General features: G+C 31.8%; 1 pseudogene; it reads right to left on the minus strand.

Moving 5' to 3' along the window:
* Positions 1–9,548: 9,548 nt before the first annotated feature.
* Positions 9,549–12,814, minus strand: LOC149564930 (uncharacterized; annotated as a pseudogene).
* Between the last annotated feature and the right edge of the window lie 8,954 nt (positions 12,815–21,768).

Raw genomic sequence — 21,768 nt, forward strand, 5'->3', positions numbered from 1 at the left:
TTGTATAAGTATCATGAGTTAGATGATGAAGTTGTTGTATTAGATGGTTATCCTAAGAATTAGATTGAAGAGGTTGAATATGTTTTAGATCAGAGAGTTGGTAAGAACACACGAAGAAAGGATTATTGAATATTTGTTGAAGTGGAAGAATAGACCACTTGAAGATGCTACATGGATTTCTCAATCTGAGTTGGATTTGACACTTGCATGATTTAGGAAAATCATTTCTTTTAACCTTGGTCGTCTAATGTAGGACCATCTTGGGTTTCCTTGCAATCTTGCACTTTTGTTCATTCTAGCAGTCTATCTGAGCTCTCCAGTGTTAGCTAAGTTATTTTGGTGTTAATCAAGCTTACAGTATCAACTGGGTGACTTCTGTGTTAACCAAGTTTTGCAGTGTCTACAAAGTAGCTACAATTTTAACCAAGTGCCTCTTCAGTGTTGACCGAGTTCTACAATGTTAATTGAGTTGTTATGTGCTAACCGAGTGATTCTTCATGTGACAAGTGAACTTGTTGCTACTAATGCTTGAGTCCTTTTTTGAATAATTTGTTTGTGTTTTGGTTCTTAGTTGGAGTTGAATCTTGTATTTAATTTAGATCGTGAATTTAATGATAGGATCTTATGTAGGGATGAGTGTTGACCGTTTTAAGGTTGACCTTTTTCTTTTGTAATGTTCTAGAATATTTTGTAAGTCATCTTGGAAAGTATAAGTAGAGTTATTTGGTTTAGATTAGGAAGGGAACTTAGAGAGTTAGAGAAGATGTTTTTGAAATTGCAAATTTGAAGATGGATTGGAGATCTTGATGTGGTATTTCTATATCTGGTTTTAATCGAGAAGGCCTTACAACTAGGCATGTATCTCATAAAACATAAGATAATAATTGATGGTATTCCTAAATCTTGTTAATTCTAAAATTGATAATAGTGAAGCATGGTAGGTACTTCAACATACCCAATGTTGAATTTCTTGTAGCCTCTAAGTTTCAATTTTAAATCTCAAGTGGAACCCATGGAGGATATTTCCTAACTAGGGATAACTTTAAGAAACCCACCTATAGATAAAAGTATAAAATTTTGGCAAATCAGACAATAGTTCAGTGGAAAACAAAATTAATTTCTATTGGAAAATTTATATTTTAAGTAGAAATTTTTAAAATTTTATTGGCGATTATTTTTCAATCATATAAAAATTCTATAAATTCCTAGCGAATCTTTCATATTTGATGAAAATTGTGGGAAAAAGTGCACATGCCTAAAAGTAATATTTTTATTATTATTATATGGATTCTAATTAATTATCAAACTTTAAGGTTAAATTTAGCCTACTTTTATCATTATAGTTTCCCTCCAAATTGTTGAATGGTGGTTTGGAGGAAGCAACCCTATTATTTTTAACTGTTGGATTATCCTAAATCAATGACCTAAATCCTATTTTAAGCCAAACTTTTAAAAGGATACAAAGTTTTAAAGAAGTTCCCAAAGTACAAACACATGTCCCCCAATCAAATCTATTTCATGGAAAAGTGAGAAAGGATAAAAAGTTTCATGAAAAGTCTTCAGAATAGAGACACATGTCAAATATACATACTTAATTTGTAGTGTAACTTAAATTTTTACCAAATATTAGCGAATATGACCATCAATTAAGACAAGCCTAGAAAATTAAAGATGAAAATACTTAATTTATTGCATAGAAAAATTAGATTCCATTGGTGAAGTCATCACTAAAATATAAATACTTTTGTATTATTATTGGCGATTAGCCTAAGCATGGGACCCAATTTTGGTAAAGTGTAGGTGACATGGACACCCCAGAAGTAAAGTTATTCTTGATTTCCTCATAGAAAATATGTAAGCCCACATTTGCATTACCTATAAGATGTACATAAACGTGATTACAAGTGAGTCATATAGAGATACGAAAAATTAGAAACATTATCTTACTAGAACTTGATGCCTATGAACTAGTAGAGCATTGATAATTAGAGTAGATTGAAAATCTCCTAAAATTTTGATCGAAGGCTTTTTCATTATTTGGTTCAAGTAACCTCTGTCCACAAATATTTAATGTCAATAAATAAATAATTGTACAATAGGAACATGTATTTCTTCAATTGTTTTCTTTTTCCTTCTAGCATCAAAGTTATTTATGAAGAATAAAGAGGTCAAACATAGTTTCAATAGATTAAGGAACAAGTTATGAAATTATAATACTTTATTAAGTTGTCACAACTTATTTTGTGTGTAGACTCTATAGGAAGTTGTGGATGGAATTTGACTCAATCACCTAGTCAACTATGATTATTGGTTGTCTTCAGTTGTCTATTTTAGACTTTTTGTCAAGACTTAGATTTTAGTTGAAGTGGTCCTTTGTTTTGGTCTTCATGAGCTTTCTTTGGTTGATCAAGTATGTGACTATGTTTTTCTTTATTGATGCTTGATTTGATTCATAATAATGTTACTTTTACTAATTTTTTTGAGTTGATGCCAATTATCCATTTGGTTATGATTTCTGAAGGACACTCATCTGCTTCAATGATTTGAGTGTGACTACGTGGTTGTAGGGGTGCTTGAAATAGAAGTTAGCTCCTCGACAGTGGTGGATAAGGATGGCTAGTTCAACTTACACATTATATTTGCAATTGCATTTTATAAACATTATATTACATATATTTCATCTCTAACCTTACTCTTTATGTTGAAATGAGTTTTTTTAAAATGTACTTTTAAATTATGAAATGAACCTAAAATAAACTCTTGAGATAATAAAAAAATGAACTTATTAAATTATGTTAATCTTACAAAAAAATTGTATGAATTTTTAACTTTGAAATTATCCTATTGAGAATAAAAAAAGCTTTTGTGGCATATGTCTAAAATTATAATAAAAAATGTCAAGTTGTTATTGAATTAAACAAAACTATTACAATTTTAATGAGTGACCTTAAAAAAGAAAACAAACCATTTTGAAGATGGGAAATTTTGTTTAATATTTTAAAATGGACATAGTTATTAAAAAATAAATTTAAAAACAAAAAAATTGAGGAAAAATACAGTGTTTTAAGAGATTTGATTTATTTTTTATTTTATTTTTTTGACTTTTAGTACATTTTGTCCAAAGCATAATCTATGCCTTTAAAATGACCATTAATATTTGAAGAAGTCATATATGAGAGGAAGAAAAACCAAATCAAGAATCGGTTGAATTGGTGCATTTTTCATGCAAAGTAAATTCTTGTTCGGGTGTGCTTGATAGGGGGGAAACTAAAACAAAACCTAGGAGTGGGATTTCAAAGAAAAAAAATAGTAGCTTTATCAAGAGGGGCTGAAAGAAATTTTCTTTGTGATACATTCTACACTTACATTTAGCAGCTATCTAAGAGTTCCAGATTCACGTAGTAAAAGATCAACTCCTCTCATGTTTTCTTTGGGTTTCATTTCTGAAAATAAAAATATGTTGTATTTTTTTTTGTTTCGTACTCTTCTTGTAATTTTATACACATTATCACTGTACTTTTCATATTGTCTTGTTTCTTCTTTCAAGTAGGGTTGCCCATTAAAGCATGTCAATGTCATCTTAGAATAAAGCAATACTTCCCCTGGTCTAAGTTGAGCAACTTTAAACTTTTATTTCATAAATTTCTTATGTTCTCTAGATATTTTCCATACCAAGTGTTGTGGTTGAGAAGTGTATGTGAGCTATCAGAAGGGGGTCATAATACTCTAAATTATTCATTTAGAATCAGAAAGATAGGTGGAATGAAATAACCAACTAATTAAGACTTCCAGTATTTACCATATACATTCATTTAATCTGATAGTCAAAGTTATGTGAGTTCCTTGAACTATTTATTCATGTTCTCCATGGTTGTATGGTTAGTATTTAACTTTGGACAAGTTCCATTGTAATGCTGAAAGAAAATTAGTAATTTTCCAACACTTGGGAACCATCTTTTGCTAGGAGTATATAGATATTTACATATTGATATCAACATTAAATTTTTATTTTTTATTTTTTTAACTTCGAATGGAATAGTTGGAATTGCCAAAAGTATTGTCGATACTTTCAATAAGTTGTAGCACATTATTAGGAAATACACTTGAGTTAGACTTATGGTGTTATTGGATTCTTGTGTTGGTATGTCACTGTGATTCATTAGTCATGCCAAATCCATTGATGCAACTTAAAGAGTAATCTCAACTAGTAGAAGCCAATATTGTGAGTGCCATCATTTTTATGGTTGTAAGTATTTTTTGGTTATGACATTGAGAATGACTGTGTTAGATATCATTGGCTTACTATGAGATGGTTCCAAAGGTTTAGTTTGTGTTGTTAGTCAATTGACCCTATGGAAAATGTGTGCAAAGAGCTATATTTCTCACACTTTAAGTTACTCTTTCCTGTCCTTAGAAATGATTTATAAATTTTTCATCATGGTGAGATAAATAGTTTAATTTTTGCACTACTTGAGAGATTTTTGGTACATTGCAAATCAGGAGTCACAAATGTGTTATGTTACCCTTATAAGAAGTGCATGTTGCTTTTATAAGAATAGAATTCTCCTTGTATTTAAAAAATGTATTATGTTAGGTACCATGACTTGAACTAAAAAGGGTTGACAAATTATATTTAATTTCCTTTATGGCATAGAGTTGTGTCTTTTAATTACATTGGCTACCATTTGAATTCATATTTTTTTCATTTTATTGTTATTTGATTTTCTTTATACAAGAAAGATAGGATTTTTGAAAGGGTGTTGAATGTGGGAAGATTAGCGAAGGGTAGATAAAATGAAAAGATGTGTTCTTTTTTATTCTACGTTGATATATAAGCATGTAGATTAGTTACATGGTTGCACCAGATTTGGATTTGATTTTCCAATTCAAGGTTGTTAGGCCTCTCAGGAAGGTGGGGAATTCTTTGTGTCAGAAAGAACCTTGGGAAAGGTAACCACTTCATGATTGGGTGGTAAAAGCACTACACCTGGGCTATACTATCATCTTGAGATAGTTGATAGACATTGTCACATGGTTAAGGAGATAGGGATCTATAAATGGACAGAGATTTATTAGAATTCATATTTTGTGTTTATATTACATTTATAATATTTTACTTATATGATGTACTCATTATTTGATGTTTGACATCCTTCTATGATGATACTTGTGTATGACAAAACTTGACATATGTACATTTTTTATTTTCTTCTTGTGATGAAGTTCAATGAATAGGTCAACTAACTTGATGTAAATGATCTTTATGTAATTGCCACTGATGAGTTAAATTGTTTGATTGGTCAATGTTTTGTATTTTGGATGTATTATATAGTACATTTTTATGTATAAGTCAAATTGATTCATTAAATAATGTTTTTCATTCCAAATTATATTATATGACAAAATTCATTTTTATATTTGTGTATTTATAGAACTATTTTCAGAAGATTAATGTTTTAATAATTTTAAGGTAGAATAGCTTTGAAAAGGTTCAAATATGTCATATTTATAGCCAAGATCTGATACAATAACATAAGATGTTTTTATTATTCTTCTTAGCAGACGTGAGATGTCTTATAATATTCTTTTTAGTCCATTTTATCTAGTTGAATTTGGTTGAATTTGGTGTTTGCTCGTATTTGATCTTTGAAGACCGGCTATAAATATATTTGTCTTTGTAATGATCATATTGAAATGATATTGCAATCGTGGTATACAATGCAGACTTTAGAACTATCCTTAACTCTTTTTATTGGACTACTTGCCATTGTTGAATTTTCATTTGGCCTCGTTACTAGAAGGTATTAAATTTTGATGTTATTTATGTGTCACCGATTGGATTTGTCTCTTTTGCAAATTAAGAATCGTTGGTCATCTATATTCGGTTATATTCTACTAGCTTGTAGCATATGTTCATTTGCATATATACATAGATATATCAAATTCTTATACAGATATAATAATCAAATGCAAGGTGGATTATATCTTATACAGATATAATAAGTTAGTTCAGGTGACCGTTGTGCTTACTAGGGCCGTACAAGCTCAGACCCCTTGTCTCGACGTTTCTAATTTCAGCCGACCCTCCAGCTCATCCCTATCCTTAAGCAGCTTATCAGTATGTACCTACATAAATTTGTTTTCTATCTTGTGCTCCAGGTAATAACTATAAATAATTGTGATATGAATATCAGGATTTAACTGTGTGATTTTGAGTCAAACTCGATGACCCATGTTTCATGAGTAGTGATTCAACATGAATCCATCTCTCATGAGAATAAATGAAACACTTGGCACTATAAATAAATTTTTTATTACCTAAAAGAAGTTAGTAACATCTATTACAGGGCATAAACCATCATTTTTTGTTTGGCAAATTACTACACTAAGTCGGATGATTCTTTATGCTATTGATTGGACAGTAGAAAGGCCTGAAAAATTAATCAATGAGAAGATGAATAGAAATATTAATGGGCTAAACAATAATTATAATAACCAGGTCGACTAGAAGATAATGCCTTAATATAGATAAAAATAACAAAGAAACAAGAAGATTAATGACGACCGTACATAGAAGAGAGTGGAGCTGGAAATTTGACCTTCCAAAAAAAGGAATGAAAGGATTGGTATTTGCAGGTTTCTATGCATTAGCAAGTCAATTAGACACTGGAGAATTTGGCATGTTTCTATATAGGCTAAATCTTTGTCAATCTAATACCATCATTAAATCATTAGATTTCTATTAGTGTAGTTTCTCAAATTTAATTGTACGAAAAAAAATTGATCATTAATATTTTGAATCACTCTTTTTTACTTCAACTTTCTTGGAATCTAATAATAGACCACATAATATAATTTAAAATATTAATAATTGAAATAAAATTGGATAATCAAATTCAAAAACTATGGAACAATAAACATCACGGCATCAAAAAGAGTGGTTCCTTGTTTAGTGATAATTGATTTTCTAGTTGTATGAGATTTCCTATTCCACTTAGATCTTTGACCAGTCTCCTTGTCCAATCAGGTTTCCCCCACCTCAATAGGGAAAGAAAAGGAGAACAGACAAAGATCAGAGAGCCACATCCATAGATAGAAAATTAAACAATACTAAGAATTAGGTATACCAAAGACGTTACAAATCAACTTATTCGGGAGTTAGAAAGCCTTGATTAAAAACCAAGAGTGCATAAATTTTAAAGTTAAAACATAACACACAAGCTATTGTGGAAAATTTTCTTTCTTCCATCAAGACAAAATTCGCTTCTGCCACCGAGACAAAATTTGCATAAGCCTTTTCTAATGTTAAATGGAATTCACTTAAGAGCTCTTCCTTTTTCTACCTATTAAAATTTACAATTCTAACTATAATTTTTCATTTTATTTGTCCATATTTGTTTGTACTACAGTTTAATAATTTTAATTTATATTTATAAATTTCAAATAATATTATCTATTAATATTTTGATTGGCTGGCTGTGACTTATAAGGAAAAAAATACATTTTTGAAAACTTCAATTTGCAAAATTTCACTTTGCTTATCCACTGTTATCTTAAGTAAACTTCTTAAATGCAATTTAATACTGCAGCTGAAACCGTAAATGGGTTCTTAGAAGCTCTGGCTAACTTTTTGTTTCAGCAGCACGAGGACTTGAGATTTGGGCAATTTGAATTTTCAGTCAGTCATTTGAAACTTCCAGCCATCCAAAATATACCACAAATTCTGCAGGAAAAATTCTGAAAATCTCAAAGAAGCCTAAAATAAACTCTATCACAAATTCGAGCTACAATGCTAGAATGTTTACGAGTGTTAGTTATGTACAGAGATGTGTCTCAAGCTTACCAGTATTAGTTATGCATGTGATTATATTACTTTAACTATTTAACACTTTTAATTTAAGAATCGAACTTTAGTATATGATGTTTAAAAAATACAGATCGATTAATTTGTTTGACATGAAAGTGTCTTTGACACGGCCAATTCAAAGGCTGGAAGTTTCTTTTCAATCTATTGGTGCACAAAAGATGATTTCAACTCCATGTGAATATTTTATACCTCTACAAAATGATACTTTTAATTGATTACCGCTGTGGGATCCATGGTGTTAGGCAATGCTTTACAATTTGAGTGCATAGATCATGCTGGACTTGGCATTCACTCTTCTCACTTGCACCACATTTAATCATTCTGCATCCATAATTTTATTCAAATGCTAAAGCCATCAATATGAGTCCTTTGCTATTTCTTTTACTTTAATCATTAAAAAGGATGAAGATGACTTTTGACTGTAAACGCATGCTCTGCTTCATTATTTTTTCCCACAGACTTTATGGTGGGAAGAAACTTGAAGTGCGAGTTAAAAAATGTTTCAAAACTTGAAAGCTAACACATATAAAGAAGATCTATTTGTCCAGTCCACATTAGCACGCATTTCTCCTCAAAAATGAAATTTTGTCATGTACCCTCAAACAGTCCTGCACCAAATTCAGACCACAACAGGGGCAAATAAGGAGTTGAATTTGATTAAAATTATTCTAAATTAAGTTAAATAGAAAAGAAAAATTAAGGATCAAAAAATTAAAACTAATTGATGCTCGGGCTGAACGTCACAAAATATAATTCATATGGACAAATTTTCTTTGTTAGGTGAGAGTTTTTATACAAATCCTGCTTAGATTTCTCTCTGTCACCAAAAGGACACTTCTCTGTCATCTCACACAAGATCCTATAGTTCAAGCATTCCTATAGGAATCCCGTAAGCTATTCTATGAATTTGGTAATTAAAACTCAACTTCTTCTGTTTATACCATAGTAACAAGAATCGGAATCGAATTGGAATCAGCTAGGTCGAATCGAATTGCGAATTAGTCATGAGTTGAAATCGAATCGGCCACGAATGGCAGATTAAAAAAACCTTTGAAATTTAATAACTTATTTCATAAACCCTTTATCTTAATTCGATTCACCGATTCATAAAAATCGTTTGACTTGAATCGAATCACCGAATCCGCCGTAATTCTTGGAACTATGGTTTATACTCTTTCTTCAACGATTCTCTACTGACTTCTGCCATAATAATAAATTTTATATTATGATTACCTCTGTATTCAACTTCATCTTGCTGCTCTGTTGTGCTCAATACAACTCTTTAATTTTGGAAACCTTTTATTTCAGTTGTATTTTGTATATATTCTATAAATGTATTTTTTATTATTTTCAGTCACGTCAAAGCAATAAATCCAAAAAGTTACCAAAGGTAAGCTAGATCACTTTAACAACCATTAAAATTTATGAAGATTTCAACATAGATTTTTATTTGACAAGCATTTATTTTCAGAATATGTAACCAAACAATAAATCTTCCATTTCCTTCCCTGATTCGATTTTTCGTGTATCGCAGACATTTAGTTCAAAGTGGCAGTGCAGTCTACAATATCCTCTCTTAAGGTAAACGTTATATTGACACCAAGACTGCTAGTCATATTAGTCTAAACTGTTAAAAACTGCAGTGATAATATCTATTTTCATTGACTGTTTGTCTTTGTCATCACATGCATTGACTGTATTGCATAAAATGTTTAACCCTGTAATTTGGAGAACACATTTCGAATGCAACAGGGTCTCAAATAAAGACATTCAATTCAACGTTCAGGATGATGAGAGGAAGCAAAATAAATGAGGTTTTCTTGTCAAATTTCATTTGTTCTATGCCCCCTCCGTTGGCTTTGAATTTTACTCATGCCTTCCTTCGTTTCACTACAGATAGAAGCTTGAACCTAATGTCTGATGGCTATGGCCCAAAACAAGAGAAGCGATACAATTGTAGAATATGACTCCTCTTTGCAGACCTGAAAAATATGTAAAAATCAAAAGGTCGCTATTTGTTAGCGAATACTACTTTTAGCACAAAGCCAATTTTGTCCTACGCTAATTCCATGGAATTCATCTCCACATAGAGGACTTGAACTAGAACAAATAGAGGGATCTGATTCTCCAATTTCATCACATCTCTAATGATTTCAAGAACCGTATTGTTATCACATTTTGGCTGGAAAATCGGATGAAATTGGGGGCAAAAATGAATGACATTCTTTGCAATCTGTAGGTTGAAATGGGGTGATGTTGTTTCGGAAGAAGTCAAGAAGAAAAGAGGCGTTCCCCACCATCTTCCAGCAAAGTATTGCATTCTCTAATTTGGCGTTCCGTGGTCTTCATCTTGTCAACAATAGAGAAGAAGTTTTTTGGGGGGTAATTTCTTCTGAAATCAGTTGGATACCCTGCACACAACCTAGGATCTATACTTCTCCACGCATGACAGCTCTAGTTTGCCAAACTGGTAGGTACCAATAGATACGAGTTATGGGATATGCACTGCTTCATCTTCCTTCATTAATGTCTTTGGTAGGTTGAAAATGCAGGGCGATGTGTGCTTTTAGTCATGGCGTGAAATTACTTCCATCTTTAACCTGGATGAGCCATTCGCCTTCATCAATTTGTAGTCTCATGGATTTTACTATATATTTGGATACCACTATATTTTATCTCAGTTAGGATTAAATTAAATTATGTCTTCTATTTTTCTTTTGAACTAAAAGAGATTGGTTGGCGCATTTCCATTTTGAATCTCATTCTCATTCTGCATTCAATTTTTCCATGCTATTCCTCACTCCTACACAGGTCCTACTCTCTTAGAAGCGAGTAGCATTTACAACTATCTCTTCTATCCATTCATCCTTCCCCTCTAACAAACAACTCTCCCAAAGCCCACCAAAGGCAGGGACTGGTGCTCCACAGAGCCCTTGTTGTACTACTTCTTTTTAAAAAGGATTGGAAAAAGATGCATCTCGTGATTCAAATGAGTTCTTTAACCTTTTCTACTCTCTTTCCTATGGTCAAGGCTTTTTTTCTACATTCATATATTTGACACAATTTAACAGTAGTAGCACTACATTTGCTTCCCTTCTCTTTTATTATTCTGAATTCTCTCTCAAAATGTACTTTGGTCTTTCATATAATTCAGTGTCATATAATTTAAGGTGTAAAAATATTTTATTATGTAAAATTATTATATCAATAATATGTTACTATACAATTATTTTAATAAAATATTTTTCTTTTATAATAATTTGATTATATGTTATGAATAATATTTTATATAATATTTTTTTTGTTTAAATAAAATATGAATACTTTAAATAAAATATTTTTCTTTTATAATAACTTGATTATATGTTATGAATAATATTTTATATAATATTTTTTTGTTTAAATAAAATATGAATACTTTAAATACGTTATAATAGTAAGATGACATTTATATTTAATTATAATTTTTTATTAAAAATATTTTTTCCTAAATCAAAAATTAGATTTTTAATGTAAGAGTATAATTTTAAAAAAATTTAAATTAATCAAATTTTATAATATTAATTAAATATTTTTAAAAATACTAAATTTTACCAAAATTTTAACATTACTACTCTATCTAATTAAACTATTATAAATTATGAAAAATACATGCCACTGCACTTGTTTTTAATTTCTACCAATGATAAAAATAATTTAAAAATAATTTTCAAAATAATTCTAAGTTTTATAAAGTTTAAACTATTATAAATTATGAAAAATACATGCCACTGCACTCGTTTTTAATTTCTACCAATGATAAAAAAAATAAAATTTAATTTTCAAAATAATCCTAAGTTTTATAAAGTTTAAATTTGTATTTTTGTTTTTTAAAATTTTCAAAATTATTTATCTATATCATTGGTTGAAAACAATTTGTCTTCTAAGAACCTTGTTCTTTAGTTCTTTTATTAACTTTATATTTTTGAGAAAAAATTACCTTGCAAATTTTTTATCTAAAACATCATTGTTTGAAAACAATTAACTTACAAAATTATTTATCTAAAATGTCATTGTTTGAAAACAACTTATTTTTTAAAGCTTTTTCATATTACACTTTTTTGGAAAGGTATTTCATAATAACATTATATATGAATTGTTAATGAATTTTTAATCTAATTTCATTAAGAAACAAATAAGTCAACTCAATTTTAAAAGTACTTCTATTCAAACCATTCAACATAAGTAAAAAAAACCTAATTTATTTAATTTATATTATTACAAAATTAATAGGTTTACTTTAATATTAATTAACAATTTATAAATATAAATATTAGTCTAAATTAATATATTTTTGAAGATTAACATGATATGTTTGACACACATATAAAGATAAGACATTTAATTGGGGTGTACCAATCAATTAAAGAATGTAAGAATTTTAAATGGAAAAATTTAAAAGGAGTTTGGCAGCGAACTTTTTGTTTTAGCGAATGTTTCTGGGCCTTTTTAGTGGGTTTTCCTTCAAATTTGGACAAATCATTGTTTTTTAACCATGTCTAACAGCAATTTGCTGGTAGATCCTCCTGGCATCACAAGCTCTTCTAATGTCTGAGGTAATGGCAAGGTGGCAGGTTATCAAGGTAACAACATTCATGACTTGGAAGGTAAGGACTCCACAAGGTGCTATCTGTCCTCTCCCCTCAACTCTAAATTTAATTCACCATTTATTCCTTCAACTGGCTCTGTATCAAGTAGCATTAACCACTCCACGGATAAACCCAATGATACGCTTAATACTGGTAGCAATGCTACTAGATTTAATGGCATCATTAGTTTCAAACCAAAATCCTTCTTGGAAGCAGTTACAAGTTTGACTCCTACGGTTGTCTCTGGTGCTTGCTTCACCACAACCAAACACGATGAAATCCTAGCCCAAGGTAAGCAATCCAGGGACCACCTTTGCATTTCATGTTACTCCCAATTCTAAAATGTTAGCTAAGATCATAAAAGAAAAGGAAAGATTAAGAAACACCACCATCTTCTTCTCTGCGATCGAAATTGATAAGGTTCCTACAAGGAAATTCTTAGACGACTGGTTTTATAATTATTGGAATTTGAAATTTGGCTTCCAAATTTCCTTTTGTAGGCAAATACAGAAGGGTTTATTTATTGTTTTCTTTAATAATAATGAATCACACCTAGCTATTTTAAGAAAAGAATACTAGATTGTTGGGAATACAACTTTCTAAGCCTTGGCATGGAGTGCAGAAGCTAATCTAGAGGAGATTGTTGCCCTCTCAGCCCCCAGATGGGTCCTCATTAAACACATTCCTCCCTTCCTATGGAGATTTATCCCTCAGCTAGTTGAACCTCTTGGTAAATTCATGCGCATGGATGATTCTACTTGGCTTATCCCTCATCTTGATGCTAGGGTTCTTCTTGCTCTAAAACTTGGCCAAGACTAACCAAAAGAGCTTACAATTATCATTGGTAATGAAAAGCTTTCTTGCCCTGTTGAAACCATAAGAGGGCTTAACACGTGTTTTTTATGTAGAAAGGAAGGGCATCTCAGGAAACATTACCCAATTATCAAAAGTAAAAAATCCTAAAAACCCTAATCCTTCCTCTACCCAATTGAATTAAGCCCCCCTGTTAACTCCAATCCTCCACCTCTGGTTGTTGCCTCCTCACAATCTTCTCCCTCCACCCTACTAACACCATCCCTTCATAATGCTTCTATCTCAAGCATCGTGGATGTTGATGGCTTTCAAGCTATTACCAAGAAGAGAAAAATTTGATCTAATAAAAACTCGTCAGCCCCTAATATGCCAATCTTCCTACCTCCCCCAACAAGTAATTCTATTGTCAATACTTAGGTTATTGGTAAATCTTCTTCCCCCATCACGTCCACCTCAAAAAACCTTCCAAATCTGAAGCCTCTTGTTAAAAGCTTCCAAGAAATCTCTGATGAGTTCATTTTTGAAGTTATACCTACAAACCCATCAAATGCTATTAACCAGTCCTTGATGCTCAATAGTTCATTTTACTCCCTATCTAATAGTGAGGATATTCCCACTGCAAAGAGGAAAGGGAGACCACTTGGTTCCAAAAACAAAAACAAAAATGATAAAAATCAAACTCCTTCAATCACTGGTGATGTCTCTCCTATGGAGGATATTATGGATTGTAAAGCGTCCAACTCTAAATTTATGTCTCAATGAGTGTTTCTTGGAATATCAGAGGACTTGAATGTCTTGATAAAAAGTTTGTGGCTAAAAATTTTCTTAGTTCTAAGAGAAATATTGACCTAATCATGTTGCAGGAAATTAAGTCTATCGGATTCACTTTAGAATCTAATCTTAATTTTATTTGGAAAGATGCAGTTAAATTCTTCACAAATCACCCCCAGGGGTAGGGAGGTGTACGTATCCTACTCAACCCTACTTGGGGTCCCAGGATTAAGAGTTTTGGTTATTCTCCCTGCAACAGAGCTATTTGGATGATTTTTTATTACAATGAATGTGAATTTGGTATCTGTTCTATTTATGCTGACAATGATTATACTAAAAGGATAATGCTCTGGTCTTGGCTTAGCTTGCTTCCAGATATCCCCTAGATTTTTGGAGGTGATTTTAATATGATTGAAGACCAAGTGGGAGGTCTTCCCTTTTCCTAAAAAGATTAGGAAAAACCTGCCTAGAATAATTTTAAAACTGCTAAGTCTCTCTTTGATCCTTTAAGTGGAAACAAGCATAGTAACCCTGGGCTTTGGTATACTTGGTATAATTTCCAAAAAGGCCAATCTAGAATCTATTCTAGGCTGGATTTCTTCTATCTCAATAGAAATTTCTTCTCTACAATTCCAGACATTCATAATAACCTAGTGATTGTCTCCCCCACTACTCTCTTGGATCACCACCTCATTTCAATCTCCGTCAACTTAGGTTGTTCCCCTATCCACTGCAATCACAGTAGCAAAAAATTCATTCTTAACACTAGTCTTCTGGAAGATGAAGATATACTTACTACTATCTCTATTATAAGATTCCTTAATGAGTCTCATTACCCCTCCTTATCTTATATTAATAGGTGGAACTTGAATGTCTCTACTTGGCAAAATCTTCTTAGGATTGTTGGTTAAAAGAAGGCCAAAGATTTTAGACTCAAGGAATCTTGGCTTTCCAGTAACCTATATAATGCAGAGGTTGCTATCCAAAATAATTTTGAGGATACTCACCTTTGCCATCAACTTGCTCATGCTAAAAATGCTCTTAGGAAGCATCAGCATCATAAAGCTCTAGGAGCTAAAATCTGATCAAGAGCTCATTGGCTTCAATTTGGGGATAGAGGCAGTAAATTTTTCTTCACTCTTATTAAACAAAAGTAGGCTAAGGAAACTATTGGCAACCTGCTTATTAAAAGCTAGCTGATTGTGGATATGGATATCATTAAAAAAGAGTTTTCTCAATTTTATGAGAATCTCTTCACTTTTGAGGATTCTTAGGATGCTAAAGCTCTTAAAGATCAATGCAAGAATCTTATCCCCAAGAAAATCTTGGATAATGATGCCTCCTTCCTCAAATAACATATAACTCTGGAGGAAATTGAGAACTCCATTAACTCCTTTAATAATGATAAAGCCCCTAGCCCTGATGGGTTGCCTATGGAGTTCTACAAAGTTAACAACAAATGGATTTGTAAAGAGTTACTTAATATGTATAATGAAGCCATTGATTCTAGGACTTTGGGTAACGATATTAATTCTAGTATTATCAAACTCATCCCCAAGGAGGGTGATAAATCCCTTATTAAAAACTGGAGACCCATAACTCTATTAAATGTCTCTTAAAAAATCCTTGCTAAGATTATGTCTCGAAGGCTGGAAACCATCCTTCCTAAATTCATTTGTCCTACTCAAACTAACTTTCTTAAAGGTAGACATATCTTAGAGAATCTAATCACTAGATGGGAGGCTCTTAATTGGGCTATGCATACTAATCAAAAGGTGTCTATGTTTTTTCTTGACTTTGAAAAGGCCTATGATAGAATTGAGTGGAATTTTATTAATATGATGCTTGATGCCTTTGGGTTCCCCTCTTTCTTTTGTGACATTGTTAAAATGCTCCTCAAAGAGTCTTTTGCTCAAGTTGATATTAATGGATCTCTGTCAGCCCCTTTTCCCTTGGGAAGATCAATTAGACAAGGTTGCTCGCTTTCCCTAGCCCTCTTTGTTATAGCCTCTAAAGCTCTCTTTTATATCCTTAGGGATAACACTCTTTCCCCTATGGTTAAATGTATTACCCTTCTTGATAATAATCAAATTATCAATTGCCTATTTGCTGATGACACTTCTCTTTATCATGAAGCCTCTGAGTCTAACTTTAAAGTCATGATCAATAAACTAAACTATTTTTGTAAAATATAAGGAGCTCAGTTATCTCATTCTAAATATATTTGTCTTCGATGGGATAACCATCCTCCTAATTGGTTTGAGAAGTTTGATTTCCAATGGGGTGGCCCCTCTAAAGTTGTTAAATATCTCAGTATCCCCTTCTTTGTTGAGCCCTCCTTGAAGGAGATGTGGAGCTGGATTAGGGACAAGATCCATAATAAACTTAACAAATGGCACAATAGATCTATATCCCTTGCTTTTAGAATCCAAGTTTGTCAAAAAATCCTCTCTTCTTACAATATATACTATGCCTCTACTTGGTTTTTTAATGATTACCAAGTGCTGGAAATTCTAAAAGCCATCAAAAATTATCTCTGGTCAGATGATAAAGGGAATAACAAGATTCACTTTCTCAATTGGAATTGGTGCCATGTTGACAAGCTCCTTGGGATGTGGGTCTTAAGGACCTTAAACTTAGTGGTCTTGCCTTGGCCTCCAAATGGATCTTTCATCCTTTGGAGGGAGATGATCCCTAGAAAGTCCTAATTTGTAATGATATTGAAAGAGGAATTCCTAAACATGCCAAATTATAGAAGAATCTTCCTCTCACTGATCTCATTTGTGGTGATTTTCTTATCATTGTTCAAGGCTCTATTGTTTTTAATTCGAAAGCCTAGAACCATGTTAGCCATTTCATATCAAACAAGAATTTTTTTGATGATAAGACCCACCATGGTGAAAGATCCATTTAGTGGAACATCAAGCTAGGTAATAAACCCCTTGTTCTTACCCAAGGCTGCTCTACTAAGTTTTGGGCCAACCTTGGAATCAAGCAATTTATTGATATCTTTGAGGAGGACAAACTTATCTGGTGGGATGAGTTGAAGAATAAATACAGTCTTCGTAACTCTCACAAGAAGACTTATAATATGATAGCTAAGGCTAGTAAGGATATCCCTACTTTATGTCATGTTGACTCTAATAGCTATCTGAAAATTAAATGGCTTGGTGGAATTATTTTCTCCAAGCTCAAAGCTAAAAATATTTACACATTATCAATCATAGTAAAGAGATTATTAGTCATATTAATAATACTTGGTATGTTGATCTGGATGTTCCTACCTGGAATAAGCTTTTTAATTATCTTTGGAAAATTTATATTGATCCTAAAATTAAATGTTTTAAATGGTTGCTTATTCTCAATAAACTTCCTATTAGAAACACTTTTTCTGATGTTAATTATTACAGCATCTGCAAAACCCTAGAAATGGGAAGGCATGTGGTTTTTGAATGCAGTTTTGCTAAAGAAATTTGGCTGATGTTTGGTAAATCTATCCCCTCTAACTTCAATATTTTTGAGATTATTACTAGTTTTATTTGTAATTCTAAGAAATATGTTATCATGTTTTGGGACATTCTCTTAGCTAACATTTTATGGCAAATTTGGAAGTGCAGAAATGAAGAAAGGTTTCAAAATATCCTCAGGTTGCTTATCGAGTCTTTTTGAAGTCTCACCTTTTTCAAAATCTTTTCATAGGTGCAATTTACCATGAAAACTAACAAGTCCAAGTTCAAATGTCTGCTTAAAGATGGACATGCCACGTTCTTTGCTAATGTGGTAAAGAATGGGTACTTCTAGAGGCTACATTTGGACAATATTCACACCTTCAATCGAAATCTCAAGCTTATCAGTAAGAAAGTCAAGAGAGCCCCTCATAGCTTTATTGGCAATATGATTTACATGTTGAAGCAAATCCAAGTTCAGAAGAACTTCGTTTGGATGGAAGGATCTATGGGTTGGACAGCATGGATGGACACTTTTGAAGATGTGCTACACTAGCTCCTTTTTTTGCTCCTTCTCTCTCTCTCTTCCTTTCAAGATATATGTAATTCCTCTTTTTTGTTGTGAGGCTTGTCCTTTGATGCTTTGATAAGCTCATGGATTCTTATTTTTATATTTGAACTCCTTATACTTAATACAAAAAATTAAAGAATGTATACCTCTCTTGTATGAAATAATGAGAAGAATAAATTATGATTCTAAATTATTGATTTTTATATTCTCATAGTATTACTTTTTAAAAATTCTTTAAAAACATTTTTCCAATAACTTTACAAAAATTAGATTGTTTAGGACTATTAAAAGAATACACTATTATTATATATTTGTAATTTCACCTATTTTCATATTCTTATTGTTGTTTTTCTATCAAATATTTTGTTATGATTCTAATTAATTTTATTTAATCTATTTAGCATATATGAATATAATCTTAAATTAAAAATCAAATAATAGAGTATCCCCACAGAATATAATAAAATTATTAAAATTATATTATATTTAATATTATAATTACAATTAAATTTCAAACTACTAAAGACATTCTCTTTATGCAACACAATGTAAAGATCATAAGTCAAGAAAGTTTTGGAAAATTTTATTTCCATTTAACAAAGTGGCTTCATGCCCAATCACAACATAGTGGATAGGATCATTGTGGCTCACGAAGCCATCCAGTTAGCCAAGGTTGGGAAGCAAAGAAGAATGTTGCTAAAGCTTGATATTCGAAAAGCCTCTAACAAGGTTGATAGAGGTTTTTTTTTCTCAAAGTCCTAGCAAAGTTTGGATTTGTAGAATAATGGATCAATTGGATTGAAAGCATGCTTTCAGGCACAAGACACCCATTTTAGTTAATGATATCCCACAAGGTTTTTTTGAAACATTCAAGGGTGACCCCCTTTCTTTTCATTCTTCTTGTTGTTGCGCAAGTGGAAGGGAATTGAGAGAAGTAAGGGTGTAGAATCCACATTGCACTTGGGCCAATGTGTGGATGACACTTTTTTTCTTATGTCTAAACTCTATAAAAGGCAGTTGTAAATATGTTTTGAGTGTTCCTCTCTATTCTTCCCTATCCTGTTATGTCTACTTACAGTAGCCTTATGCTCTGCAACTGTATTCCTTGCTTTCCATTAATGAAATAGCTCTCTTATTTACCTCTCCTTGCCATTCATTATTCATCCAAGTATCTTTCCTTGTTCTAAATGTTTCTTTCTAGTTTTAAGGTTTATATGTTGTCTTCAAAACTATTGATGATTGTTGTATTGTGAAGATGTCATTACGATTAGCATTTAATTAGTTCTAGACCTACATGAATAGAGTTAGGATATGTATTTTTGGGCCTTTTCATTGATGTGTTGTGCATATAAGAGAAGAGTTTCAACTATTTCAATTAGGTTCATCACCCCCTTTTCCTTTTAGCAATTTACTTTCATGCATTCCTTCTTCCTTTTCTCTCAAAGTGGTAGTGTAGGTGCATCCTGATTGTAAGGAAGTCAACCTTCTCTAGAGGCTCAATCTCACAATTCAAGTCCCATAGCTTGGAGATTGTTTCCATGTTACACAAGGTCACTCGAGGGTCATACTTTACGTAAGGGTGCAAACTTTCATGTCAACAACTTCAAGAGGGAGAATTTTAACCATTGAAACTCCTCTAGAGGTTGAACACTTTGGAACTTTCTAATCAGTTGTCATAGCCTAATCAAAAATCACCTAACTTGGGAAGTTGGAGATGGTTAGATAACATACTTTTGGCATGATTCTTGGGATGACAAACAAGCATTGGCCTGGGAAGGAATGCCTAAGAACATCGTGCAGGTCAAGACCCAACAATGGGGTAACAAGATTGGGGAGTTTTTAGAAAAGATTTATTTCAATGAAGGAAAAACAATGACATGGAAGGATCCATCAATGTTGATTCTCTCATAACAAGATAGGAGTACCCTCAAAAGAATTCTAAAGATGAGTTCAATTATTGGATCAAGGGAACATGATAAAATCAAATAGTGTGCAACTAAGAGTGGTTAGTATTTAGTTAAGATCAGCTACAAACAATTAGAGAACTTGTTTAGCACAATGGAGTGGGAAAAATGATTTTTTTGGGTAAAGACCTTCTTACCAAAGGTTGGAGCCTTCACTTGGTTAGTAGGAAATGATAAAGTCTTGACTAGGATAAACTCAAGAGGTTGGGCTTTGTGGGGGCCTTCATATGTGTGTTATTCCAGAAGGTTGAAAAAATGCTAAATCACCTTTTCCTCTCTTTAGAGTTTGCTTAGGGGGCATGGCTATTTGGTTTGAGAAAACTTGGTTGGAGAGACTCATTTCTAGAATCTTTGAAAAGTTGGTTGGACTCCTAGTATATTAACTTACTCAATCTTTACTAGATTTTTTTCAATGATTGTAAAATATGAAATAATTCTCACACTCAAAGTAAATAATAATAGATTGTATTATGAGGAGGATGGCATTTCATACTCAACATAAAGAGAGTAAAGAATAATAGATTGTATTATGAGGAGGTTGGCATTTCATACTCAACATAAAGAGCATAAAGATATCTCACACTCAAAGAAAATAATAGAGGATTGTAAATTACAAGAAGGATGACATCCCATACTTAAAATAAATAGTATAAATTCATGATTTTTATAAAAAGGATGACAATATATAAATCAAAATTTTAAATTATATCAATTAATTTCACATCTATGAGAAAATTATTCTGATTAAGTCAAGTGAGAAGTGAATAATTTTTGAACCACAGGTTAACATATATTGAATATAGAATATATAATTTTGTGTTTACCATAATACATTTTAAATTGCAATCTACTAAAAATTCTAACTAAGTCAAACAAATCAAAACTAAACCAAATAGAGATAATAATGTGATGTAGAAGCATCCTGGGTTGCTTTTCCATCCTCCTTAGCTTTGTTCATTTTGCCAATAAGTGTTAGTTGTAGTCTTTGCCGAGCTCTAGTGGTTGTCAAGATACAATTGTTGTTAAGTGTTGGCTGAGCATTGCTAAATGTGCCAAGCTATCCAGTGTTGGTCGTGTATTCCTACATGTGCTAAATGAACTAATGTTTGTTGATGCTTGGTTCCTTCGTTGACCATGTTTGTCTATAATTGGTCCTACTGTGAGTAGACTTGTGTATTTAATTTGATTTGTGAATTTAAGGTAAGGATCTTGTCTATTGATATCTCTAACTATTGTTTTCTATTAGTGACAAACACTTAGTCATATACTAGTAGAGTTAGAAGGTCATCATGTGACCAAGCTACTCTATATAGGTTGAGACATGTAAATTTTTATGTATAAAACATTTATACATCAAGCTCCATAGGATTTGAGCAAGTCTTTGGTCACTAAATATTTTCAATGAAATTTGAATCTAATGTTTACCAAGTAGTTTGAGCAAATTGAGACCAAGTTACAAAAAAGGTGTCGAGCATAGTAGAGATTAAGTGTTAGTGGCATATATAAAGAATTTGGAGTATCAAAGACAATTAGTACCGAGCAATTCATAATTGACATTCAAGTCAGGAATGATACCAAATTTGAGTTAAATAATTTTTGGCTTACATGGACAAGATATTTAATAATTTTAGAGTTTGTTATGGAAGTTATTATGCATTTTACAATGTGGATCATAGATCCCTATGTTCTATGATGAACCAATTAGTTG

Source organism: Cupressus sempervirens, chromosome 3 (genome assembly GCF_028749045.1).
Source record: "Cupressus sempervirens isolate cs-2001-9-10 chromosome 3, ASM2874904v1, whole genome shotgun sequence".
Taxonomy (NCBI): Eukaryota; Viridiplantae; Streptophyta; class Pinopsida; order Cupressales; family Cupressaceae; genus Cupressus; species Cupressus sempervirens.